This window comes from Polypterus senegalus, unplaced genomic scaffold (assembly GCF_016835505.1).
Source record: "Polypterus senegalus isolate Bchr_013 unplaced genomic scaffold, ASM1683550v1 scaffold_3295, whole genome shotgun sequence".
NCBI classification, from domain to species: domain Eukaryota; kingdom Metazoa; phylum Chordata; class Cladistia; order Polypteriformes; family Polypteridae; genus Polypterus; species Polypterus senegalus.
Window position 1 is genome coordinate 1 of NW_024384268.1, and position 27,729 is coordinate 27,729.

General features: G+C 38.5%; 3 long non-coding RNA genes across 3 annotated transcripts; all 3 read right to left on the minus strand.

The window, feature by feature from the left end:
• Window positions 1–1,915: 1,915 nt before the first annotated feature.
• On the minus strand, window positions 1,916–3,030 carry LOC120521887. The gene is made up of 3 exons (XR_005632221.1): window positions 2,927–3,030; window positions 2,662–2,843; window positions 1,916–2,072 (listed from the first exon to the last, which is right to left on the minus strand). It is a non-coding gene; the product is annotated as an uncharacterized LOC120521887 (long non-coding RNA).
• Window positions 3,031–6,000: 2,970 nt separating this feature from the next.
• On the minus strand, window positions 6,001–8,562 carry LOC120521886. Its single transcript, XR_005632220.1, has 5 exons — window positions 8,410–8,562; window positions 6,737–8,047; window positions 6,483–6,622; window positions 6,174–6,378; window positions 6,001–6,087 (listed from the first exon to the last, which is right to left on the minus strand). It is a non-coding gene; the product is annotated as an uncharacterized LOC120521886 (long non-coding RNA).
• Window positions 8,563–23,647: 15,085 nt separating this feature from the next.
• On the minus strand, window positions 23,648–25,165 carry LOC120521885. Its single transcript, XR_005632219.1, has 2 exons — window positions 24,639–25,165; window positions 23,648–24,556 (listed from the first exon to the last, which is right to left on the minus strand). It is a non-coding gene; the product is annotated as an uncharacterized LOC120521885 (long non-coding RNA).
• Window positions 25,166–27,729: the final 2,564 nt, after the last annotated feature.

Genomic DNA, 27,729 nt, shown 5'->3' on the forward strand with positions numbered 1-27,729 from the left:
TGAAAAATTATGTGGCAGGCTAGTCCATTTTGCCAAAATTTAATTGCAGCAACTCAAAATTGTATGCGCAGCACTTTGTATGGCCTCTGTGTTCTTGTATACATGCCTGACAACATCGGTGCATGCTTCTAATGAGATGACAGATGGTGTTGTGGGGGATCTCCTCCCAGATCTGGACCAGGGCATCACTGAGCTCCTGGACAGACTGAGGTGCAACCTGGTGGCATTGGGTGGACCAAAACATAATGTCCCAGAGGGTGTTCTATTGGATTTAGGTCAGGAAAGTGTGGTGGCCAGTCAATGGTATCAATTCCTTCATCCTCCAGGAACTGCCTGCATACTCTCACCACATGAGGCCAGGAATTGTCGTGCACCAGGAGCCACTGTACCAGCATAGGGTCTGACCATGGGTCCAATGATTTCATCCTGATACCTAATGGCAGCCAAGGTGCCTTTGTCAAGCCTGTAGCGGTCTGTGTGACCTCATGGATATGCCTTCCCAGACAATCATTAACCCACCACCAAACTGCTCATGCTGAATGATGTTACAGGCAGCATAATGTTCTCCATGGCTTCTCCAGACCTTTTCACTTCTGCCACGTGCTCAGGGTGAACCTGCTCTCATCTGTAAAAAGCACAGGGCACCAGTGGTGCATCTGCCAATTCTGGTATTCTATGGCTAATGCCAATCGAGCTGCATGCTGCTGGGCAGTGAGCTCAGGGCCCATTAGAGGACATAGGGCCCTTGGGTCACCCTCATGAAGTCTTTCTGGTTGTTTGGTCAGAGACATTCACACCAGTGGCCTGCCGGGGGTCATTTTGTAGGGCTCTGGCAGTGCTCATCCTGTTCCTCCTTGCCCAAAGGAGCAGATACTGGTCCTGCTGATGGGTTATGGACCTTCTATGGCCCTCTCCAGCTCTCCTAGAGTAACTGCTTGTCTCCTAGAATCTCCTCCATGCCCTTGAGACTGTTGAGGGAGACACAGCAAACCTTCTGGCAATGACACGTATTGATGATGCCATCCTGGAGAAGTTGGACTACCTGTGCAACCTCTGTAGGGTCCAGAGGCCTCATGCTACCAGTAGTGACACTGACACTGTAGCCAAATGCAAAATTAGTGAAGAAACAGTCAGAAAAGATGAGGAGGGAAAAATGTCAGTGGCCTCCACCTGTTAAACCATTCCTGTTTTGGGGGTCATCTCATTTTTGCCCTCTAGTGCATCTGTTGTTAATTTCATTAACACCACAGCAGCTGAAACTGATTAACAACCCCTCTGCTACTTAACTGACCAGATTAATATCCCATAAGTTTCATTGACTTTATGCTATACTCTGATTAAAAAGTGTTCCTTTAATTCTTTTGAGCAGTATATATATATATATATATATATATATATATATATATATATATATAGTGACAGATAGGCTATCGCTATCGCCTTGAACCGCTGTCCAAGACTCCGGACACCAGATAAAAGTCCAATAATCGACTTTATTTAAATGCCACAGTGCACAAAGCACCCTCTCCTCCACTATACTCATAAATAATCACAATACAATAATACTAAATAATCCTCCACTCCCAGACGCGTTGCCACCCTTCCACCCAGCTCAGCTCCCACAGTCCTTTTATCCTCCCTGACCCAGAAGTGTTCCCAATCCCCAGTCCACGTAATTCTTTATCACTTCCGGGTCAGGTACCAGTCCTTCTTCTCACCCCAGAAGCACGTCGCTCTTCCTGTGACGCACTTCCGGGTTATAGGGCACGAATGATTCTTCGGTCCTTCCAGCAGCTCCCTCTTGCAGCCCCTGTGGTATCCAGCAAGGTTGTGTATAAAAACTACATAGTCCATGACTCCCTGCTGGTCTTCGGGGCACCTCCATACTGCAGGGAGGGCTCCATCTGGCGGCTTGGGGGTATTGGCCGGGATGAAAAGCCGGCCAAAGACCACAGTACTCCTCCCCAAGCAGAAAACCAGGGTTTTGCGCGTCCTGTCCCACAAGGAACATCTTCCCCCAAGGAGATCCAAAGGTCGGGCCCCGATGATGCAGCTGACACTCCCGTGTAAACCTAGGAGGAACAATATAAGAATGGTTGTTTTGCACCCTTGTCCTCCTAGGACAACCTCGACATTCATAGCACAGCAGAGGTCCCCTTGGTAGTCTCTCTCTGTGGTACTTGAAGCACCTGGGTACTTCTGGCTCCGCCCCTTTCTCTGCTAAGGAGAATTCCCCAGCCACCTTTGTGTTTTTATGGCCCCTTTCCAACTTGTCAGGAGACCCCTGTTTTACTTTAGTGATCTGTTTCATCTGCGGCTTGTCCACAGTCTGAGTCTCTGAGATAAAGAGAGACCCTATACTGTCTGCACCCCTTTTGTTTTATAAATGACCGGTGGCGGCGTCTTTAGAGCTGCCTCGCTCCGGGTGTCAGCACTGTCTAGCTGCTCCGGATTGATCAGCCCTTCCCCCGGCCACTCAGTTAACGATCCAGCCTCTCTTGTAGGGCACGTTGTGTATTGGCACCCGCTATTTATTAAAAGCGGGCCCGGATTACACTGCGTCCCTATTTCTTTATATGCGGTACGGGTCACGCTTACCTGTACCGCCACATCATGTATTACGGGAGGCTTTCCACCAAATTGCCGTATGTAACTCCTCACCTTCTCCAACGGCGCTTTGGCTGCTGCTCCCAACTCCCCGATGATCTTCTCAATGTTCGTCAGGACCTGTAAAAAACTTTGTACGGGCCCAGGCTCCTAAAGTCAGCACGAGTAAGACATGCTTTTGTGGTTCCAACAATAAGTTCTGTTCCTGGTCTCTCAGTGTCAAGTACATAGTCCAGCTAATAAAAGTCCAATATCAGAAATTAGATAAAATATATATATTTACTGAAATGCTGTATAATTTACATTTAATAAAACTAACCAGTTCTTTTAGAGTCGGGTGATACTGTAAGGTCCAGCTTGCACGACATGCAGAAATATTTTGACAATTTGTTATTGCTTCACACCAAAGTCCACATGGTGTTTTGCCTGCTGATACAAAAGCACGAGAGCAGTGACACAAAAGTTGACCATTTTTTTATTAGTTGAAGTAAAAAAGAAACACACTTTTCAGCACTCGACTCCAGTGACTCCTCTACATGTTCGTGTACAGAGGTAGTACATCTTGACAGACTTGATGCCTTTTGACTTGCCAGTGTTGCTAGAGAAATTAGGACATAATTTAAAGTAAGTCATGAACAATTATAAGATACATAACACATGATAGAGGTCTGCTGATGTCTACTAACCTACTATTGCTTGTCCTAAGTCAGAGAAGGTGATGTTTGCAATGTCATGAGATCTGTGTCCACGCTGTAACTGGAGCTCCAAAATCTTCTTGTTTGTTGTTGTTTTTTTGTAATGGACTATGTTGCGTATCATGAAAATGTGTGTTGAGGCTGCCATATTGTTGAGAAAGTAGTTGCTTTTCCGTAAGTTTGCAAAGAACTGCAGCACAACTTGACTGTTTAGCCATCCTCGTAGCTCTGGAACCAAGTTAATTTGTCTCAATACATCCTGAGGGTCTTTTGTGTTGGACTCGTGAAGTCTGTCGTAAAGAACATAGTGATCAGCTTGACTAAGTGGCTTTGTTGGCTTGGATTTTCTGACTTCTCAGTCAACCAAGGAAGAGATATCTTCAGTCTACCCTGCTTTGCTGAGTCAATGTTTTCCTGCGTTGATTTGGCAAGTCTTCTTTTATGTGGTTGGAATGGGATTGAAGATGGCATGTAAATTTCCATGTGTTGCAAGACCTCGTGCAAAGTCATACACAGTGTTAACATTGCCCTGGACACAGACAGGCAGACAAGCTCATGTCACCAAGCAAACTTTTATTTTCTATTGTTTTCACAGTTCCGTGTTCAGCAATCCCCAATACCCCTCATTCCAGGCCAATCCAATGCCTTTTCTCTCTCTTCTTTTCTTCTTCAGGCCGCCTCTTGCCTCCTCCAAAGACCTTGTCACTCTTCCACCCAACTCTTGTCCCCTCTGAAGGGAGGTGGCCCCTTTAAATAAGAACCCGGATGTGCTCTAGGTGTGTTTCCGGCAATCTCCCAGAGATACGCCCCAGTGTGGCAGAAGTGCTGGTTGTCTCCCTGGAAGCACTCCGGGTGTCCCTGTTTTTCTTCCCCCCTGCACTTCCTGGTGTGGTGGAAGTGCTGATGTCCAGGGTCTTCCTTGTATTGGGGTCACCCTGGCGGTAACCCCGGGTCCCTACAGGGTTAAGATTCTGAGCTTTTACCATGCGGTCCCCAGGGCGGTCGCCTCGAGGTCTGGAGGAGGCACCAGCCCTCCTCCTGTCTTCGGGCATCCCGCTGGGTACCACCTCCATCTGGGTATGACACTGCCCCACCACCAGTGAAGACATCGCCGGTTCGCGTGACACGCCCCGCGAGGGCAACTCCTCCCGGTGGGTCCTACACTACGTGTCCAGGGTCCAAGCTGGCACCCTGGAACGCACCACTGCACCCTCCAAGGTTTTCATGTCCTTTGGAGCGAGCCGCTCTCGCCTCAGAGCCCCCAGTTTTGGGGCCGCCCCATCACCAGCGAAAAATCCGTCAGTGAAGCGTCCCATCCCATGAGGGCAGGTTCCCAGCGGCAGGTCCTTCTGCTCGTCCAGGGTCCAGTCCTGTAACAAACTCCTGTAACTCCGTACCCTACAGGGTTGAGCTTCCCAGTTCTTTACCCATGTCGCCTCGAGGTCTGGAGAAGGCACCAGCTCTCCTCCTGTCTTCTCGGTGTCCTGGCTGGGTACCACCTCCATCCGTGTATGACAACAAAAAACGTTGGGCAGGTGTCTCCAAGAGAAAAGGAGGTCGACATAGTCCCTAGGACTCTCAGCTCTCAAATTAAACTTCAGGCTATACACAACACCATGTGGACATAATATGATTGTCCATCCACTTATAACAATAATTTAATTACAAAATAATAGTATAAATAATAATAAATATTATTATCCTTTTACTATATATATATATATATATATATATAATAATGCTCTTACCTGATGCCCCCCAGACTTTTTGGAAAATCTTGTCATAACATTGACATGTTCTCATCTCTGCTCGTAACCTTGATAACATGTCCATGCGTGAACCCCTGGAATCAATATTGCAGGCCCTGCAGAGTTTTCTGACAACAACAACAACAACAACATTTATTTATATAGCACATTTTCATACAAACAGTAGCTCAAAGTGCTTTACATATTAAAGAATAGAAAAATGAAAGACACAATTATTAAACAAAATAAATCAACATTAATTAACATCGAATAAGAGTAAGGTTCAATGGCCAGGAGGGACAGAAAACAAAAACTCCAGACGGCTGGAGAAAAAATAAAATCTGTAGGGATTCCAGACCATGAGACCGCCCAGTCCCCTCTGGGTATTCTACCTAACATAAATGAAACAGTCCTCTTTGGATTTAGGATTCTCACGGAAGGGCTTGATGATGATGATGGTCACGTAGACTTCTGCCTTTTAATCCGTCCATCATTGTTGGAGCATCATGACAACTCCAGCCTAATACAGGTAATAATAAAATGTCATTAAACATGCCATAACAAAGACCATAGTTCCCTACACTTCATCTTAACTGATTTAGTAACAAATACTTAAATCCATCTACCTTCTGCTTCATTAACTCATCCACAAGACAATCTTCGAATAAATTAATGATCTGTGCTTCTTCTGGAGCACTCTTTGAAGTTGTTACTTTCTCATACTCAGTACTGAGTACTATTTGGGCTTACCTTGTATGTTTACCAATCCATGGAACCCAGTTCTTATAGGTGGGTTCCACTGAAAATGGGTTCTAGCGCATGACCTGAAGGGAAACACGAGTTAGTTAAATTTCATTTTAAACCTAAAATAACAAATTAGATGATATAATAAAATATTTTAGGAACCAGTTATCAAATTTAAGTGTGTAATTACTTTGAAAGAATCCACGCAACCATCTCAAGACAAACAGATCGCCAGAACTGTTCGATGTCCACTTCGCCTTTGAATTCGCCAGGTAGCTCTTTGAGGTCACTCACTTTGTTGTAAAGGGAAAGAAGGGAAGATTTTTTCCTGGTATAAAGTGTAGCATTTATGAAAAGACATAATTTAAATGTTTTTTACCTGCTAAGCAGAAAACACCTTTTTTATGAAGATCCATGATAACAACTGGGGGATGGTATCCACAGTTTACACATGAATAACTGTTGTCATTATCTGTTAATGCTTCAAAATGCAAGTAACCATTGAGAAGGCTGTCTCTGTTTCGGTATTGGACTCCCCTGAGGCCTTCCAAAGTGTTGATGGCTCTATATGTTGAAATATGATTCTGAAGGAAAAGGAAGCAGAGTGAACAGAAAAATTTAGATTATAAAATCAAATAAATAAAACATTAATCAATTTTGCTCTTGTCTTATGCACATTCATACAAACCTGCAAGCCTTGTCTAAGGTACAGAAAAAGTTCAAGACTTAGAAACAAGTGATTATCGAAATTGTGTAGTCCGTCCTGCCATTCCTGATACCTGTAAAGCACATGACATACTGGGCATCTTCTTGTGTAGACTCAAACATCTAAAAAACAAAAAGAAAATAAAAAGTGTTTTTCCAGTATTGTCTGTGTGTTGGGAGAAACATGCAAGGCCACACATTTAAGTGAATATTCAACTTACCATGCAATACACCTACCATTGTTGCAATTTTGGCCTTTTTTGTGACCAACAGAGGCATTTCAAGTACAAATTATTCAAAACAAAATGTACATTTTGTTTCCACAGGACACAACTGTGTAGGATACTCAAGTAATGACTTGGGTTTGCTTATTGCATCTGGGAGGAAAGCAGGTATTTTTTTTTCATCAAAAACATATTGCACACTTCTTTGCAAATCAATGTTGGGCACATAAATACCCCCTTGCATTGTTTGTGCATCTGCTGATTTAGATGGTCCAATCTTGAACAAGTCTCTATTAATTTGAAACAAGTACCATTACGAATGTTTTTGTGAGTACAGGTTGTGCGAGCCTTTGCACAGGGACAGTGCCAAGTGCCATCAGTCGAATTATAGCAGACCATGACTCTACCGAGACGGCTATAATAATGTATTGTAGGCTCATGTATGGATAGCGTAATCTGCTTATTGGAGCCACCAAATTCCACCAAAACAGAAAATGGGACACAAGCTGCCTATGCTGCTTTTTGCCGTTTTAGGCAAACTGCTTTCATTTCATTCCCAAAAAATTTAAGGGCCACCATTTCATCTAGAACAATGGGATTTAAGATATCTTCAAAAGCAGTGTCATGGCAATAATCAAGTGAGCGGAGATGTTCACACTGACTAAAAGGCAATCCACTTCTCTGAGCCAAAGGGTGGAATTGGCAGCATTCCACAAGTTCACATTTAACATGATGAATGTTGCCTGTTGTCTTCCTTTGTACATGGACCGGAACAGGCCAGTTTGTTGAACTACTGACACTCCATTAGATACATCAACACAAATGCTGGAAAGATGAGACATGAGTGTTACATCCTGGGATATGTCTGTATGTTTTTTTAATATGTGTGTGTCCAAATTCTTTTTGAGAAAATCTAATGAGCAATGAGGGCACTTTGTTGTATTTCTTTTTTTAGAACTGTTTTCTGGACCCAGCTCATTAACTTGGGAGTGCTCTTGTACTGGTAGCGGTATGGTATGGGAAGGTTCTTGTGCTGGCACAGGTAGGTTGTGGGAAGGTTCTTGTGCTGGAACAGATTGGCTGTGGGAAGGTTCTTGTGCCGGAACAGGTAGGTTGTGGGAAGGTTCTTGTGGCATAACAGGTAGGTCGAGGGAAGATTCTTGCACTGGAAAAAGTAGGCTGTGGGAAGGCTCAGATGCAGATTTTGAGCATATTTTTAGATGACTCTCCATACTGTTTCTTCTAAGTATTGTCTTCATGCAAAACGGACAATGGTAGTGACCCTCAGACCTACATGGCAGATGGCAACGACATATTCTCTTATCTGTTAGAAATAAGAACCAGTAAAAGTAACAAGTCAGTAAATGAATTAATTTGAAACAAAGCATTCAGATGCTAAATGATGGGACTATTGTGGCTATTATGTGGGCTATATCATGGTCTGTGTCCAGTAAATTTACAAGCACCTTAAGTGATTTTTTCCATGTCTGTACAATGCCTTAAAGTAGACTGAAAACAGACTCTGTTACATGGGGGACTCTTACCAAATTTTTAAAAGAATATTTTTCTTATGTCTGGCTAAAGTTTTCGGGTTTTTTGTGCTTTAACATGCTAGAGTTCAGTGCATTTTTGCACATTAATTATTCAGTCACCCTAGATATATTGTAATAATCCACCTTGCATTACCTTCAAAAATGATTGCATATTTTAAATGTCCATCTAAATGCTATTGGATTCTTGCCAACCTCATAGACTGTAGGGCAGGGCATAGTGGACAATGATACAAAGTGCAACAATTCATGCACTGCTGTGGCACAATAGCCTCACATCTTATGGAGGGTGCATATGTAAAAGCACAAAGAAACAACACATCTTTGTTTTATTAATAAGCTTAATAAACATTTTTACATCACTTTAATTCACACAAATTTAAATATGCTTCTGATATCTTAAGGTCGTAGACATTTGTCTATTTAATGGTAAGATAACGTGAGCTAACTGGCTAGTAGTCGCGGTAACTAAAAACAAACTCACTCCAGTCATCAAAGAAAGAAGTTACCTAATGCACTTGACCAAAACATTTACACTGCAATAATGTGTGTATGGCATGAAATAAAATAAAACATGTAAATATATAATTTGGTAAAAGAAATAATAAAACGTAACTTACTGTTTGCATTGGCCTCAAAAACTAAGTTGCTGCTTGAGCCTTGGTTGCACTTCCTTTTGTGGCTGAGCCTGCATCTGACGTCAGTGGCTGAGCGTGCATGTGGCTGAGAGTGCGGTCTGCAGCCAGACCCTTCTCTCTGGTCTGCTTCAGAATTGATTTTAAAATTCTATTTCTGTTTTCAAATGTTTGAATGGAACAGCCTCATCTTGCCTCTTGGAACCTGTTCACATGTATGTGCCAAAAAGAGCACTGCAGTCTAATACTTCTCTTCATTGATGCTCTCCATTATCCTGAAATGGAGGTTGAACCATAGGGGATATTGGGCTTTGGCAGTGGCTCCTTCTTTTCTTTGGAAAGAATTGCCTTATTATATTAGGTTTGCTCCAACACAGGGCATTTTTAATTCATCATTAAACTCTCATTTCTTCTAGTTGGCATTTGACCCTGCAAGAGATTGACATTATATTTGTATATGTTGGCTCATGTACATTCATGATTATAAATGCTCTATGTATGTATGGGAGTGGGTATTTTGAGTTTATCTTTTATGTAATGGTTGGTTATGCTGACAGTTTTGTGATGTGTATATACTGTATATTTTAACTGCTTCTTTTACCCTTTCATGTACAGTACTTTGGTTCAGTTCTGGCTGTTGTAAATGTGCTTTCTAAATAAAGTTCACCTCACCCTATCTTATAAAACATTATTTTAATAGATAACGCTAAGAATTGCAGATCTGAGAAAATGGACTGCAAAGATAAAGTTTGTTTGCAACATTTATTACAAAACATTGAACAATATATAAAATATAGTACAAAAATTGTAGTTTGTAACAGAACACTGAAGGGCATATATGTTTATACTACATTTTCTCACAAAACACTTTTTTCTTTATCCTCTCACGTTATCTAATAACAGACACATGTCTTCCATATTGAAAAAAGAAGGTGAAGGATATAAGGACATATTCCTCTGAAAATTCAGAAAGCAAATCAATTTTCTGAAGGGCCTCCTCAAAGTCATCTTTCTCCATTGGCAGTAATAAAGGCAGTGAGACTTGCCCCCTGAACACACTACTTCACTGCCTCCTTAAGACGCTGAAGGATTCTGTGTTGCTGTAATACGTTTTATGAAAAAAAATGAAGAAAATTCTTTAAATGCTCATCATAAAGCTTATAGCCTTTTCTTCCACATTTAAAAGGAATGTAAAAAAATGAAAGAAAAAATAATGTTCAGTTTATTCTTAATTTGTTATACATTATAAGCTTATTGCGGTGGGCTGGCGCCCTGCCCAGATTTTGTTTCCTGCTTTGCGCCCTGTGTTGGCTGGGATTGGCTCCAGCAGACCCTCGTGACCCTGTAGTTAGGATATAGCGGGTTGGATAATGGATGGATTATTAGCATAACTGTTTTCAATCACAGATTCGGCAAGTCTTCAATATTTCTTACAATACACTATTATTAACACAGAAGACAATTAATTTACATTTTTCTAAGGCCTTTAAGAGTAGTATTGCTGTGTCAGAATACGTTAAACAGGCTTTTAGTCTTTTGGGCTTTGGATTCCTACTGGTTAACAACTAACAGTATGCATCTGATACAAGCATTAAAAGTCTTTTTATACATTTTATTCACTTTACAATAAGCATTGTAAGCCATTGTCAACAAAATGTATTTCATCTTTCTTGTGGAAGTTTATAAAATGATGTGTCTGCACCTGCTCATCAGCACCTTGTGCTGGATGTTGGAGAAGGGAGGCTGATGTTTCTTCTAAAAGAAAAGACTTGAAACCTGCATGAACACAGTGCTATGTAATAGCAAGACTTTTAAATTTTACTTCAGATGTAGTTCATGTATTTACTCATTCACTGAAGTAACTTCTCACATTGGACTGAGCAAGCAAACACCCTTTTAAATGAAGGCCAAAAACCCAACAAAAAATTATATGGTACAGAAATTATGCACAGCCTGGACAGTGCCATTTTTGTGCATGTTCTTTTGGTTGTTTTTTAACATTTCCTATGGTAAATATTTTTTCCTGTTTTCAAGTTCAGACTTTATTAACCAATCAATGAAAGTCAGAAAATGAGTAAAGGCATCAACTACATCTGAAGTGAACAAAAAATTTTTTGCCATTACATAGGTTTCAAATCTTTTCTTTTAGAAGAAACATCAGCCTCCCTTCTCCAACATCCAGCACAAAGTAATGATGAGCAGGTACAAACATACTGTATCATTTTATAAACTTTCATAAGAAAGATGAAATATATTTTGTTGGCTTACAATGCCTATTGTATAGTGAATAAAATGTATAAAAGACTTTTAATGCTTGTCTGAGATAACAACAACAAAAATAACATTTATTTATATAGCACATTTTCATACAAATGATATAACTCAAAGTGCTTTACATGATGAAGACAGAGAAAAAACACAAAATAAATAAGAAAATAGAATTAGGGAACACTAATTAGCATAGAATAAAAGTAAGGTCGGATGACCAGGGAGGACAGAAAAAAAAGCTCTAGATGGCTGGAGAAAAAACAAAATCTGCAAGGGTTCTGTTTTGTCTTGGTAGAGAAATATATTCTTCTACTTATACCTTTTGTATTATTAATAAGTAGCCTTTGTCAGAATGCCTCAAATCTCACAGACTTCCCACTGTTTATAAGGTATTATAGTATATAACTTCTCCTCACCTTCCCTTCTACATCTATAACCTCTGGCAATTAGGTGTAGTAAAAGACAAGCAGGAGTTAAGTTACAATTTAAACAATATATATTATTAATACTATTTATAAATAATAACAATATGCTAAGTACATTTGAATATTGACAAACATACAACCTGATTAAATGGTGATGGGTAGTTTCAGGCGGCACACAGACTTGTTAGTTACTTAAAATGTCTCTAGTTAAGGAATCATTTGTGGTTAGCTTTCTTCAGAACAGGCTGCATGCCTGTCTCAATATGGCTGCCGAGCTGTGCTCTTCATTGTGTTGTCCTTTTCAGTTCATGGTGGGTGTGAGATGCTCCTTCATCAGTTTGGTAGAGAGAAAGAGTAAGGAGTGAGCAAATTTATAGGTTTTCTGTCTAACCCCCAGAGCCAATAGGATGTCATAGTACTTAAAGGCTTCTGATACAAGCCAGTTCCAAACAGCCATACTTCAGACCAATCCCCCATTGAAACATCTTCACACCTGCCCCCCAAACCATATGTTAAGGTAAAGCTTGGCAGTTATGCACCCTGGCTTTCATATGGGGGTTGAGAGACTTCAGAGAAACACTTACCAAACTTGTTTTAGGCACTTGCCCCAACTCTGTCATAAAATTCACGTTCCTGACTTAGTCCTGGTTAGGTAGTTTGTAAACATGAATGCTTCTCGAACGTAACAATAATATTATATTGCTTTGCCTAAGTTACAAAAAAACATACAAAATATCAACTTGTATGCAGAATCTCACATCACAACAGGTTCCAAGGTCACGAGACTGCCCAGCCCCCTCTAGGCATTCTACCTAACATAAATTACCTAAATCATTCCTCATGGTATTCAGGGTTCATATGGAAAAACTTGATGATGACGGTGATGTGGACTTCTGGCCTTTAATCCATCAATGTAGGGACATCATGGTGCTTTGATCAGGTGGTGTTGATGCAGATCGCCACCACAGAAAACCAGAAAAACAACAGAAGAGAAAGTAGGGGTTAGTACAGATTATGGAGCCACCAGGAATGATATTGATAATTAAATACATATACAGAGTGTTGCGATGTGAAATTTTGCATATAAGTTGATAAATATTTTGTATGTCTTTATTTGTAGATTAGACAATGCAAAGTAATATTAGTGTTACATTATTGATAATAACAGCAATGGTTTGATGGTTTAAGAACCCTTTCCCCCTTTTTAGGGTAATTTTATGACAGGGTTGGGGAAAGTACCTCAGACAGTTTTGGTGTTTGTCTCCTAAAGTCTTTCTATCAACCCCCACAGGAAATCCAGGCTGCCTAACTGCCGAACTTTACTTAACATATGGTTTGGAGAGCAGGTGTGAAGGTGTTATATTCCCCCATTGGTCTGAAGTATTGCTGTTTGGAACTAGCTTGTATCAAAAGCCTTTAAGTACCATGATGCCCTATTGGCTGTAGGGATTGGACAGAACTCTCTCTTACCAAACTGATGAAAGACCATCACACATCATGAACTGAAAAGAACAACACAATGAAGAGCACAGCTCGGCAGACATTTTGAGAGAGGCATGTGGCCTGTTCTGAAGAAAGCTGACCACAAATGATGCCTTAACTACAGACATTTAAAGTAACTAACAAGTCTGTGTGCCGTCTGAAACTACACATCAACATTTATAAGGTTGTATGGTTACCAATATTGAAATGTACTTTGCATATTGTTATTATTTATGAATATTATCAATAATATATATTGTTTAAATTGTAACTTAACTCCTGCTTTTCTTTTACTGCACCTAATTTCCTGAGGTTATAAATGTAGAAGGGAAAGTGGGGAGAAGTTATATGGTACAATACCTTATAAACAGTGGTAAGTCTGTGAGATTTGAGGCATTCTGACAAAGGCTACATATTAATAATACAAAAGGGGAAAGTAGAGAAATATATTACTTTACCAAGACAAAACACAGAGTATCAGGATTAAACTAAAATGAAGCTATGAGAAAGCCATGTTAAAATAATGAGTTTTTAGCAGTTTTTTTTAAAGTGCTCCACTGTATTAGCATGGCAAATTTCTAACGGTGAGCTATTCCAGATTTTAGGTGCATAACAGCAGAAGGCCGCCTCACGGCTTCTTTTAAGTTTAGCTCCTGGAATAATAATAAGACACTTATTTGAAGATCTAAATTACAATTTGAAGTGTAAGGTGAAAGACATTCTGAAACATAGGATGGACCACGATTATTTAAGGCTTTGTAATCCATAAGCAGTATTTTAAAGTCAATTCTAAATGACACAGGTAACCAATGTAGTGATATCAAGACTGGAGAGATGTGCTCCGATTTTCTTTTCCTAGTTAATATTCTAGCAGCTGCATTCTGCACTAGTTGCAATCAATTGATGTCTTTTTGGGTAGTCCTGAGAGGAGTGCGTTACAGCAATCTAGTCGACTGAAATCATTGCATCTTGCAATGTTATAAAAGGTCTAACTTTTGCTATATTTCTGTGAAAAAGTGAAAAAATGTTGTCCTAGTAATCTGATTAATATGTGATTTAAAATTCAGGACAGAAATAAAAAAGTTACCCCTAAATTCTTTACCTCCACCTTGACTTTTAATATTAATCCATGAAGTTTTTTTCTAATAACCTCATTATATCCATTTTTGCCAAACACTAAAATTTCTGTTTTCTCCTTAGTTTGAGAAAATTACTACTCATTCCTTCATGAACAGTGTCAGTGAATAAAGAGTGTTGAGGTTATCAGGTGCTATTGATAAATACAGCTGTGTGTCATCAGCATAGCTATGGGAGCTCACATTATGCCTTGAGATAATCTGGTCTAATGGAAGCATGTAAATCGAAAAGAGCAGTGGACCCAGGATAGATCCTTGTGGAGCGCCATATAGAATATCATGTGTCTTTGAGGTTTAATTACCACAACTAACAGAGACTTTTCTACCTGCCAGGTAGTACTCAAGCCAATTTAACACACTGTCAGAGAGGCCCACCCATTGACTAAAGCCATTTCTAAGAATATTGTGATCAATGGTGTCAAATGCGGCACTCAGATCTAAGATGATAACAGATAAACTGCCTCTGTCTGCATTTACTCACAAGTCATTTACTACTTTAAAGAATGCAGTTTCTGTACTGTGATTTGTTCTGAAACCCAACTAAAAATGATCAAAAATAGCATGTTTATTGAGGTGGTCATTTAGTTGCATAATGACTGCCTTCTTTAGGATTTTACTTATGAAAGGCAGGTTAGAAATAGGTCTAACATTTTCAAAAACAGAAGAGTCAAGATTATTTTTCTTGAGCAGGGGTTTAACTACAACAGTCTTAAGGCAGTCTGGGAAGACACCCGTATCTAATGATGAGTTTACTATGTCAAGAATACTATCAATTATCACACCAAATATTTCTTTGAAAACACTTGTTGATATTGGGTCAAGGACTCAGATGGATGGTCTCAGTTGAGAAACGATTTTATATAAATCAGGTAAATATGTCCTGGTGAAAGAATTTTATTTGTTTATAATGGAGTACTGGAGGTTTAAGAGGATCAGTATTGGGGAGATGTACTATACTATTTCTAATATCATCAATTTTTTCATTACAGCAAAAGCCTCACAAGTTTCACTAGAAGTTTTTTGCATTCTGCACTAGTTGCAATCAATCTATGTTTTTTTGGGTAGTCCTGAGAGCGTTGCAGCAATCTAGTCGACGGAAAACAAAAGTGTAAAATAGTTTCTCAACATCTTGCAATGTTACAAAAAGGTCTAACTTTTGCTATATTTGAGTGACCTGGGTTAGCAGATGATCAATTGTAGAGAATAAGACTCTGGGATTACCATCATTGTTATTTATAATTCTAGAGAAATAACACTACCTCTCAAGATGGACTATGTTGTTGTTTTCTGTATATCTCATAGTGGATAATCTGTTTAATATTTTTCCATTTACACTCAGCTCCCCGGCATGTTCTCATTAAATCAGACACTCTTTGAGTCTTCCATGGTATAATTGTGCTAGAAGATTTTTTAACTGTCTTTTCAAATGTTAGCAGCAGCTCTCACTTTAGTACTAAAATTTTCCACCTTACTATTTACATTATCCCCGCTATTGTAGTAAGCACTACAAACAGACTGGTTGCTTAGAATGTTTGTAAACTTTGAAGTTGCAAATGAATCAAAGAAGCATTTTTTAACAATATGCTTCTAGTGAATGTTTTCTATCATTATTTCTATATTAAATAGTAAGAGAAAATGGTCTGATAGATCAATATCAATGATCTAATTCACATCAACTTTTAGTCCATTAGTAATTACTAAATCTAACGTCTGACCTGCTTTGTGTGTAGGCTGACTAATGTGCTGGCTCAAATCAAAAGAGTCCAGGAGCAAGCGTCAAAGTTGTGGACTAGTTGTAGACATCATAAAAAGACCTGATCAACACCTACATACAAAGATGCATGCTGTTAGTTGTTAACCAGTAGAAGTAGAAGCCCAAAGCCTATTTTATGTCTTCTGACGCAGAAATACAACTCTTAAAGGCCTTAGAATTTTTTAAATGCATTGTGTACTGTGTTAATAATAGTGTATTGTAAGAAACATTAAAGACTTGTAAAATCTGTAATCGAAAGCAGTAATGTTAAAAATGTATAACAAATTAAGGATATACTGTACATGATCTTTTACCTTTCCTTTTTTAACATTCCTTGTAAATGTGCAGGAAAAGGCTATAAAATTTATGATGACCATTTAAAAAATGTTCTTTTTTTCATAAAATATAATTCAGTAATACAGAATCCTTCAGATTCTTAAGGAGGCAGAGAAGTGGAGTGCTGAGAATAAATTTGTGTTCAGGTGGCAAGTTTCACTCCCTTCATTACTGTCAATGGAGTAAGACGACATTGTGGAGGCTCTTCCGAAATTGTATTTGCTATCTGAATTCCCAGAAGAAGAGGAGACCATTCATCTTCCTTTATTTATATATGGAAAACATGCATCTGTTTTTAGATAACGTGAGAGGAAAAAGAAAAACGACTCTCTTCTGTGAGAAAATGTAACATAAACATAAGCATTTCTCACTGTTCTCTTACAACCTACAATTCTAGTTCTGTATTTTATATATTGTTTCATTTTTTGTAATACATATTGCATACCAACTTCATCTTTGCAGTCCATTGTCACAGATCTGCACTACTTAGTGTTATAACAGCCAAAATTGTACCAAAAGTGCTGTACAAGAAAATGTAAAAGAAGAAGTTAAAACATACAGTATGTATACATCAGAAAACTGCAAGCATAACCAACCATTTCATAAAATAAACTCAGAATACCCACACCCATGCATACATGCAGTATTTACTGTATAATCATGAATGTACACGAGCCAACATATACAAACATAATGTCAAACCCTTGCAGGGTCAAATGCCAACAAGAAGAAATGAGACTTTAATGATAACATAAAAATGGCCTTTGTTGGAGCAAACCTAATATAATAAGGAAAGCCTTTCCAAAGAAAAGAAACATCACTGCAAAAGCCCAATATCCCATTTGGTTCAACCTCCACATCAGGACAATAAGAGCATATGTCTAGTAGACTGCAATGCTCTTGTTGGTACATACAAGTGAAGTGGTTCCAAGAGGCAAGATGAGGATGTTCCATTCAAACATTTGAAAACAAGTAATAGAATTTTAAAATCAATTTGGAAGCGGACCTGAAGCCAGTGAAGCAAGGACAGTATTGGTGGAATATGGCCATGCTTATGAGAGCCTTCAATAAGCGAGCATCAAAGTTGAGGACTAGTTGTAGATGTCAGACCTGAACAACACCTACATACAAAGAATTGCAATAGACTAAACGAGATGTTATAAAAGTTTGGATGGCCTTTTCAAGATAACTGAAAGAAAGAAAATCCTTTACCATTAAAATCTCGGCTGGAAAAGAGCATAATTTAACTTCAGAATATATCTGTTTGTCAAGTTTGAATGAGCTCTCAAAGATCATGCCTAAGTTTCCTAATTAAATGTTTACAATTTTTATATGAAAAAGGACCAAGAGCAACATCAGAGACACTCAAACCTTCTAACCTTTGTCACCACAATGTCAGTTTTATTATCATTTAGATTATGAAAATTAATTGCCATTAAGTTTTAATTTCATTCAAGCACACATTGTATTGCTTCGATCTGCTTTGATTTCAATGGTAAATAGATGAGAGTGTCATCAGCATAGCAGTGAAAGGAAGAAGCCATACTTATTAAAAATGGAGCCTAAAGGTAACATGTATAACAAAAGGACAACTGTTTGAAGAATAGAACCCTGTGGAACTCGTCAAGTAAGATGACATGAAGAGGACAAGAATGAAATTTAATTTTTATACTGGAATTTTATCTTGTTTTTAAGTGTAAATGACAAAAAGACCATGAAAAGATTTCCAGAAACTCCTTTACTTTGCATATTAAAAATAAAGGAAAGAAAAAAGAAATCCCTTCAGAGTGTGTGCTGTTGAAAAGTCATTCAGAACATACATTTCATTTGATGATGACAAGCACCTACTCTGAAGATTTATTTTTTTTTTTTTTTGTCGCTTATTCTCCAAAGTTTTCTTTCTGATTTATTATATGTGTTATGTTCATGTTGTGCTTACTCTCTCGAACAATACCCTCAGTTCCGCCGGCTAATCGCTCAACCGCGTGATCAACGGTGCCATTTCTACTGAGGGCACAACTGTAATTTGTTGAATTTTGCCAATAATTACAAGACAATTCCACTCATACATCCACAGAAGGTTGACTTCAGCTAAAAATCCATAAAATTAAGATTTTGAAAAGTCAATGATTTACAAAAAACGTTTCCGCCTCGTTGCTGTTTGAATTTTGCATTAAGACAAGTGCTTTCTGCACGCACTGAGCTCTCAAAAAAAATGCATATCAGTCCCAAAACCAGCTTGAGCAAATTCCAATCAGTGCAGAAGTGTAATTTACGATATTGTCCAGAAGGAAAAGAGGCCTGCTAAAGTTGCGACTCGAACCCAAAACCTTTGAATCACTGTTCAGTGAAGACTAGAAGTCCAACGCGCTATCTGTTGTGCCACAGGTGCTATATGCATCATGCATTGCAGAAATGCAAAGTAGGACCCATTTTCCTCTGCAGGCTAAAATGCAGAATATGTTGATAAGTATCACAAAGTTGGTTTGCCGATATTTCAATCAGTGACAATCTCCAGTGTATTTCAATGAAACGGGCTTCAACATCGATCTTCCTTCAGACTTCGGTATAGAAAGACACACAGAGCAAGAAAATGGAAGCTTTTTACAAGGAGAACATTAAATCTCATTTTAATACTTGAATTTGAGCTTGTGTTTTGAGTGTAAATGACACAACGAGCAAGAAAACATTTCCAGAAGCTACTACTATTTTCTTTCCATATAAAAAATGAAGGCTGAAAAAATAAAAAACAAGTTCCATCCAGACTGTAAGCTGTAGAAAAAATGATAATGGTAAGGAATGGTGCACCGAACTTCAATTTATAACCAGCATTATGGAACGCTGCTGTTGATTATGGCCATACCAGTTTGAAAGCGTCTGATCTTGGAAGTTAAAGAAGCAAGGTTCGCCCAGTATACGTGGCTGGAGACCGCCTTGCAACATCGAATGCTCTAAGCTTTTATTCATTACTGTTGTACTCAACCTGAACATCAGTGTATGCCTTTGAAATGCATCTTTTTTCTTTCCAATGGAAGCGCTCCACCCCGATCTTCAATATATAACCAGCATTATGAAGCGCAGCTTTTGCTTACGGCATACCAGTGTAAAAGCACCTGATGTAGTTTGATCTACGATGTTAAATACGCATGCGCTCTGCCAGTACTTGGATGTGAGGCTTCCAGGGATCCCCGGATGCTGTAAGCTTTTTTCCTGTACTGTAAGTACGCCACCTGACCATCATTGCATGGCTGGGAACTGAATCTTTATCCTGTACATTGTTAGCGACCCACCCGAACTTCAATTTATAACCAGCATTATGGAGCGCTGCTGTTGATTATGGCCATACCAGTTTGAAAGCGTCTGATCTTGGAAGTTAAAGAAGCAAGGTTCGCCCAGTATACGTGGCTAGTAGACCGCCTTGCAACATCGAATGCTGTAAGCTTTTATTCATTACTGTTGTACTCAACCTGAACATCAGTGTATGCCTTTGAAATGCATCTTTTTTCTTTCCAATGGAAGCGCTCCACCCCGATATTCAATATATAACCAGCATTATGAAGCGCAGCTTTTGCTTACGGCCATACCAGTGTAAAAGCACCCGATGTAGTTTGATCTACGAGGTTAAATACGCATGCGCTCTGCCAGTACTTGGATGGGAGGCTGCCTGGGATCCCCGGATGCTGTAAGCTTTTTTCCTGTACTGTAAGTACGCCACCTGACCATCATTGCATGGCTGGGAACTGAATCTTTATCCTGTACATTGTTAGCGACCCACCCGAACTTCATTTTATAACCAGCATTATGGAGCACTGTTGTTGATTATGGCCATACCAGTTTGAAAGCGTCTGATCTTGGAAGTTAAAGACGCAAGGTTCGCCCAGTATACGAGGCTGGTAGACCGCCTTGCAACATCGAATGCTGTAAGCTTTTATTCATTACTGTTGTACTCATCCTGAACATCAGTGTATGCCTTTGAAATGCATCCTTTTTCTTTCCAATGGAAGCGCTCCACCCCGATCTTCAATATATAACCAGCATTATGAAGCGCCGCTTTTGCTTACGGCCATACCAGTGTAAAAGCACCCGATGTAGTTTGATCAACGAGGATAAATACGCATGCGCTCTGCCAGTACTTGGATGGGAGGCTGCCTGGGATCCCCGGATGCTGTAAGCTTTTTTCCTGTACTGTAAGTACGCCACCTGACCATCATTGCGTGGCTGGGAACTGAATCTTTATCCTGTACATTGTTAGCGACCCACCCGAACTTCAATTTATAACCAGCATTATGGAGCGCTGCTGTTGATTATGGCCATACCAGTTTGAAAGCGTCTGATCTTGGAAGTTAAAGACGCAAGGTTCGCCCAGTATACGTGGCTGGAGCAACAGAGTCACGCTGCAGACTGCAATACCTCACGGAACGCCCTCCATATCACGGAATGCCCATAGGTTCAGTCACGGAACGCCCTTCAGAGCACAACATAGTATACATGCATGTAATGACGCAATTTATCATAACGCCCTTTCCCAGCGTCACTCGTATCATGCCCTCTGCGAGACAGTGTTGACGCGCTCGTTGCACAGTATGCTGTAGATGCTGTAGTTGTACAAATTACAACAGTTTTCTATCTGGTCAAACATAAATGACTTCCAGTTTCATACTTATGCTATCAAATCATTCTAAGCTCTTTCATGATTCTAACACTTCGCCGATATAAAGTACAGTTTTATGTTGTTTTTTTTTACTATTTTGAATGGTTGTTCATTACGTTTTCCCCTGTACATTATAGTAAAAGTAACAAATCTTATTACTATCCAGTGTTTCAAACGGAATGTGCCTCGTGAAACTCATACCTATAGATTTTCAATCTATAAATGTATTTCATATTCCCACTAGCAAATTATGCACATGTGAAACAATAATAAAGCTTCATTATTTTTAGAAGGTTTTCAAAAACAGTGCTACATATAAAATGAGTTTTAAAACTGACAAGGAAACATTTTAGGAAACAGTCATTTATTTATTGATTTGATCCATCAACGTTTTCATTACTAAAAGCTGCATGTGTGAAATACTGGATGTCATGTCCATATCAATTGAAAGGCATGTGACAGCCAGTAGATTTTACATAATTTTACATTTTTTAACTTTTCAGTTTGAGACAATCGTGATTGTTCTTAAACCTTTTTTGTGCAACATTTAAGTTGATTGCAAAGACCCAACTTATACCAACATAAACTCAAACTGTCTTTGAGTCGTCGTCTTTGTAAAATTTTTATAAATATCAAAAACTGTTACAACTACTACTAATAATAAATAGTGGATCAGTTACAGTGTGCTTTCAGCAGGGAATTATCCTGCGGTGATCTCATCATTAAACAGACAGTATTTATTGTCTTGTGCATACAGTACAATGATATTGTTATTTACTGTACATGCCTCTCGAGAACAGTAATAATATAATAAAACACAATAAAGATATAGAATACAATTTACAGTAGATATATATATTCAGGTATATTACAAATATTTATACCTAGTCTTTTTCTTACATTTCTTATTATGATTGGCTGTTCAGTAACTCTTTAACTAAACACTTTCTTTCAAGCCATACTTAGCGCCATTGGTTCTTTACTATTTGCCAGAAGGGAGGATTAAGAAAAACACTTGTGCAGGATGGCCGAGTGTGTAATAATCTTAGCAGAATGTCTTCTAGATATCCTGGACAGAAGGCAGCTGGGTGCCAGTAATAGTTTGTGGCATTCACCACCCTCGCGTGTGTGCCCTACCAGGATGTGATGCCGCCAGTGAAGATGGACTCCAGACAGCACATGTGAGACGTCTCAGGAAGGCATTGGTGAACTTGGCAATAGGCAAACCATGCTGTTCCCTAATCAATTCATCAGTGATTGTTACTGTACGAAATTGAAACAAGCTCACCATTTCCACAGCACCCCACAAAAACAAACCACAGCTTAATCCATTCTCTGAAGTCTATGACCTGCTCCTTAAATTTTGGCCATGAAAGGTAGTGATTGTCCTGGCACCACTGAGTCAGCAGATAGACCTCTTGTCTGCAAGCCATTTAATCATTGGTGGTGATCAGGCCTATGATGGTGATGTCAGCAGCATTTTTAATGATGGAGCTGGTGTGGTGTCCGGACACACACATTATCATTATATATATATATATATATATATATATATATATATATATATATATATATATATATATATATATTAATAATCCTGATTTGTAACATGGCATTGTTTCATACAGTAGTTCCCATATTCAGTCCCAGGGGCTGTACATTTTTTCCCCCAACTAATTTTTGCTTTTAATTAGACTCCCTTCTTGAACTTGCAAGCCAACAGTCTAGGTTTTGAAAATTAAAGTGATGTATCAAAACACACTGTTATAATTACCACATAGGGGAGTGTAATCTGTGGGGGGCATTTTAGCACCCAAACCCTTCACACAACCACACACACACACATAAGATCCAGGTTCAAATATGAATTTATTTTAAAGAAATAAAGCACACAATCCCAGTTGGGACATCCACCCGTGTCCTCCATCCATCACATCGGTCATTTCAGTAGACAATGAACTATTGAAGCAGATCAGGAAGCCAGTCCATCCCCACTTTTCTTTACAGTAAATCACTGATCAAATCCACTGAACAAAATTACATCACGGTAGGTTTTTTCCACATGAAAAAAAATAAAACACAAAAATCTAATTTGTCGAACAGCAGCAACTGATGGGAATATTTTTTTTAACCTGTATCTCATCAAGAAAAAAGTTAATGTCCTTCAGGCATTCAAAAGTAAATAAGAAGGTGGACATGACTTCTTCAGTCTCTTCATCGTCTCCCCTTTGTTCTTATTTTTCAATTGTGTATGTAACTTCATCCTCGTCCATTTCCAGAATTCTTGGCCGGAGGACTGTCCCAACAAGTTGGTCTTTGTTGGCATCCAGCCAGTCATAAGCAGTTAGGATGTTTTGGATCAATGAAGACTTTTTATGAAAAAGAAAAAAAAAATACTGCCAAGTACTTTATTAGGAATATCAATATATTAACTCCACTTTTACCCAAAGAACAATCAAATTGGCTTATGAAATGAACACACCAATATGACCACAGCATGTCATAGGAATGCTTAGCTCAATTGATTTCTCTCACTTTTTGTCTCTACTGCCTGTAGGCATGAGGTAGAGTGAAAAATAAAAAAAATAAACTCCAGTGTACAACCATAGCAGTTCATCTTCAAAGGAATGTCATGTCCAGTTAGAAACCATTCAGAAAGTGCACAAAGAATTCAAAATGACTAAGTGCTCTGTAGTGAAAAAAGCATTCATTTTTATTTACTAATACATTGCTGTAAGACCCATTTCAGTTCAATCTGAACGTCTACTGGAATTGTACTGAAGTGAGTCCCTGAAAGACAAAGAGTCCAATTACCACAGCATTGTCACTTGTGAAGGCCAAATTCATCATTTCAAATATCATCATTTTAAATAATATGTAATTTAATTGTTCCCAGTTTAGTAAGCATGCTTTAAAAACTGCTGAAACATTCACCCAAACATATTACAATAGAAATGCTACATCTAAAAAGTTATACATAATGGAAAGTGTTTACCTGAAGCAAACAATCACTCCATTCTAGATTGGTTGATTTCTGAATGATATTGAAAAGGAAAAAGAAAGTCATCACCTTTAAGGCATTGGCTGTGCCATAAGAATCATTTTACTACATACCTGACAGGACTGTGCCTTTGTGAGGTACAATTTGCTAACAACTAAATGTAACCATAAATATGCTTAATATGATTGCACTGGCATAAATAATTCAGTCAACATTTTCATATTCTTTAGTAATGGAAAAGAAGGGTGGGGGAGAAAAGTCCTTGCTCTTTCCTATCTTGTCTGGAATTGCTGGAAGCAGAAATAATTGCCATTTAATAAATCAGTTAGAGCACAAGCACACAAAACACTCATTTTTAAGACCACCATTCTCTGTCCCCATAACGGCACTGACACACCACAGGGCTGACGAGAATCACAAGTTACTGACAGCCTCACCGGAGACCTGCAGTGTGACCAGTTGGTCAAAGTCTTTTTGTGAAGTTCTAATATATAAAATTAGTGTCAGAAAACTTTTCAACTGATAATTACGAAGCACTGCCCGTGGGGCACAGAATGTCCTTCTTCTCGTGTAGAAAGTGAAGATCGATGTCTTGGCTGGAAAAAAATTAGAAATACTGTAAGCTGACAAATTCTTATAACTGTTCTTCCCTTGAAAAAAGCTTCAAAAGTTACACACCTTTAATGCTGGCTTTGCGAAGTCAGAGATGACACAACCATCTTCTAATTTTTGGCATGTCTTCCTAAAAAATGTAAATCGGGAAATTACAATAAATTCTATGAATAAAAAAAATCACAATATTCAAGCAAATCTTACACTTAAACCACTGACCTGACTGAAGTCAAATTCTCTTCTAGTAGCGATGTAGAGAGCATACTAAAAAAAAGCAAGTTATTATTTGAAATCAACATTTACGTCTTACTACTGGCAGAGTGTCCTCCACTTACCCTGAGCAGTCCCGGCTGTCAGTCTGTTTGTGTAGATTCGATCATATGAAGAGGTGATTAGTAAAGGAGATATCTGTGTATGTTTTTTGTCTTATACTAGCAACACACATTTATATTTACATTACCTTCTTCTGTGGTTCTTTCCAGCTACCTGCCATTATTTTAGAGGCAATTTTCCTACAGATAAAATTTGTTTTGTCAAAATTGATTTATATTATATTAATATATATTAAAAACAAAGTTGATATGAACTTTGCAGATGGAATATCATTGTAGAACTGGATTAATAATATTTAATTCTGAAAATGTGCCAATTAATAATTTTATCACACAGAAGAAAGAATTACTGAACCTAAATTTAGCTGGAGCCTTTCATCACTTTATATGACAATGATATTAATTTCAGATTACAAGAGTAGAATTATTAGTAATAGAACAGGTAGAGAAATAGTGAACATCAGATAATATAATCTCTAGCAACTTTTAAATGAACAAATAATTTATAAAGGGAGTGACTTTGGCTTCACACATGAGACCACAGCACACTATTACAAATATTTTAGAACCTTGAGGATGTTTTACCACTGTGCCGTTATGAATTATTTACACAGCTCTTCCAAAATAGCTTAATGAAAACTATCCATTCATCCATTTTCCAACCCGCTGAATCCGAACACAGGGTCACGGGGGTCTGCTGGAGCCAATCCCAGCCAACACAGGGCACAAGGCAGGAACTAATCCCGGGCAGGGTGCCAACCCACCGCAGGACACACACCCACACACCAAGCACACACTAGGGCCAATTTAGAATCGCCAATCCACCTAACCTGCATGTCTTTGGACTGTGAGAGGAAACTGGAGCACCCGGAGGAAACCCATGCAGACACGGGGAGAACATGCAAACTCCACGCAGGGGCAGCGCTACCACTGCGCCACCGTGCCGCCTAGTGAAAACTATTAGGATCAAATTTTTTAAAGAAGAATAGTTCAAATGGGCAGCAGTCATCACTAGGTGACAGAAATAACAGAGTAAATAAGGAGCAGTCCTGCTAAAATGCTAATTTTGGGAGATTTGGGCTGAGGTTCAAACTGAGTGAACTGAACATATGAACAAAGATATAAAAAAGAACAACTTCTGAATGCTGGGACTGAACAGTTGAACAAAGATCAAGAACAAAGAACTTGAACTCAGATGGCAGAGGCTGGGCAGTGACTGGTGCAGTGGGCACAGAGGGCAGAGACTGGGTGGCGACCGGTGCCGTGGGCACAGAGGACAGAGACTGGGTGGTGACTGGTGCAGTGGGCACGGAGGACAGAGACTGGGCGGTGACCGGTGCTGTGGGCATGGAGGGAAGAGGCTGGGTGGTGAACGGTGCCATGGGCATGGAGGGCAGAGGGAGCACTTTAGGACCTTTGCCACAATCTGACAAGTGCCTGAGGAACTGATCTTTATGAACTGCTGTTTTCTGACAATAACAGCAATGGCAGTGGCCTGATCCCTGGCAGTTCAGTGAACACTTGTATATTTTAAAACCTGAAACAGTACAAAGAAAAAAAAGGTTAATATTCAGAATTATTTTGCTAAACATTTAAAACTTAATGAAAGAAATTCAGATAATCCTTAAATTTAATAGAGTTAAAACAAGCAAATCCTGTCCTATTATTCTTTTAAACAGAACAAACTAATTAAAGATTCTGTCAATGATGCTTTTAAAAATGTATGAAAATATACTATATGTTGCCTGTCAATTGTAGGCAATGTAATTCCACACTTACATTCTGAAAAATTAAAGTATTTGTAGTATGATCTTTGTCATATTCTACTAAATATTTTAAAAGAGAAAATTGTTAATACACAGTCATGAATTAATCTAAAATAATTCAAAGCTAGCTTTTCAAAAGGTTAAAAAGTACACAGTATACTATTTTGTCAAATAAAATCATGTTGTTAAGGTGAATATCTAGCTGCATTAAAGTGTATTAAAAGTGTCAATTAATCAAATTTTACAAGTTACAAGATATCTTCTAGATCACTTCACATACCTCCATGAACAGTTACTGTCCTTTTGTGGCCCTGTAAGTGGCTGATGAGGCCTGCATAATCTGTTCTTTTATAGCAAAACAGACAAGCAAACTCCTGAGCACCAAACACAACTGTAGGTTCCTCTGTGGTCTTCAATATACTTATGTGTCTCTGGTGAATATTAAATAGATATAAAGTTCTTAAAACTGACAAACATGCACGAGGACAATCACTTCACTTTATTTCAATTGAAAAAAAACTTCAAAAGCAGTATTTTTGAAGAATGCGAGAGGTGGGCATGAAACATTTAATATTGTTTTAAGAGTTCAAACAAACTGTACTATCATTGAAAGAACTTTATAAAATAAATAATAATAATAATAATAATATAATAATAATAATAATAATAATAATAATAATAATAATAACAACATGATTCTATCCTGGCTGTTCTTTTCTTCATTATTGTCTACAATCTAATTTGAACTTTCTTGAACTGAAGGAAATTGAATATTGCATTCACACTTGCCCTTTGTTTGTAGCTACTTATTAAAATGTTCAGTTATGTACTGTAAATATATATACAGAACTATGAAAAAAGATCATCTAAAGTGACCTAAGTATATTCAAACTTCAGACTACCAACATTACTATAATTGAAAAACAAGTATATCCACTATTAACTGTGTTTGTCTTAGAAAATTATGCAAACAATAAGCTTTCTTTGGAACATTACCTTATAATGGCTCAATCTCTCTGTATTGTCTTTCTGAAATATATTTTGATATCTAAAATACCA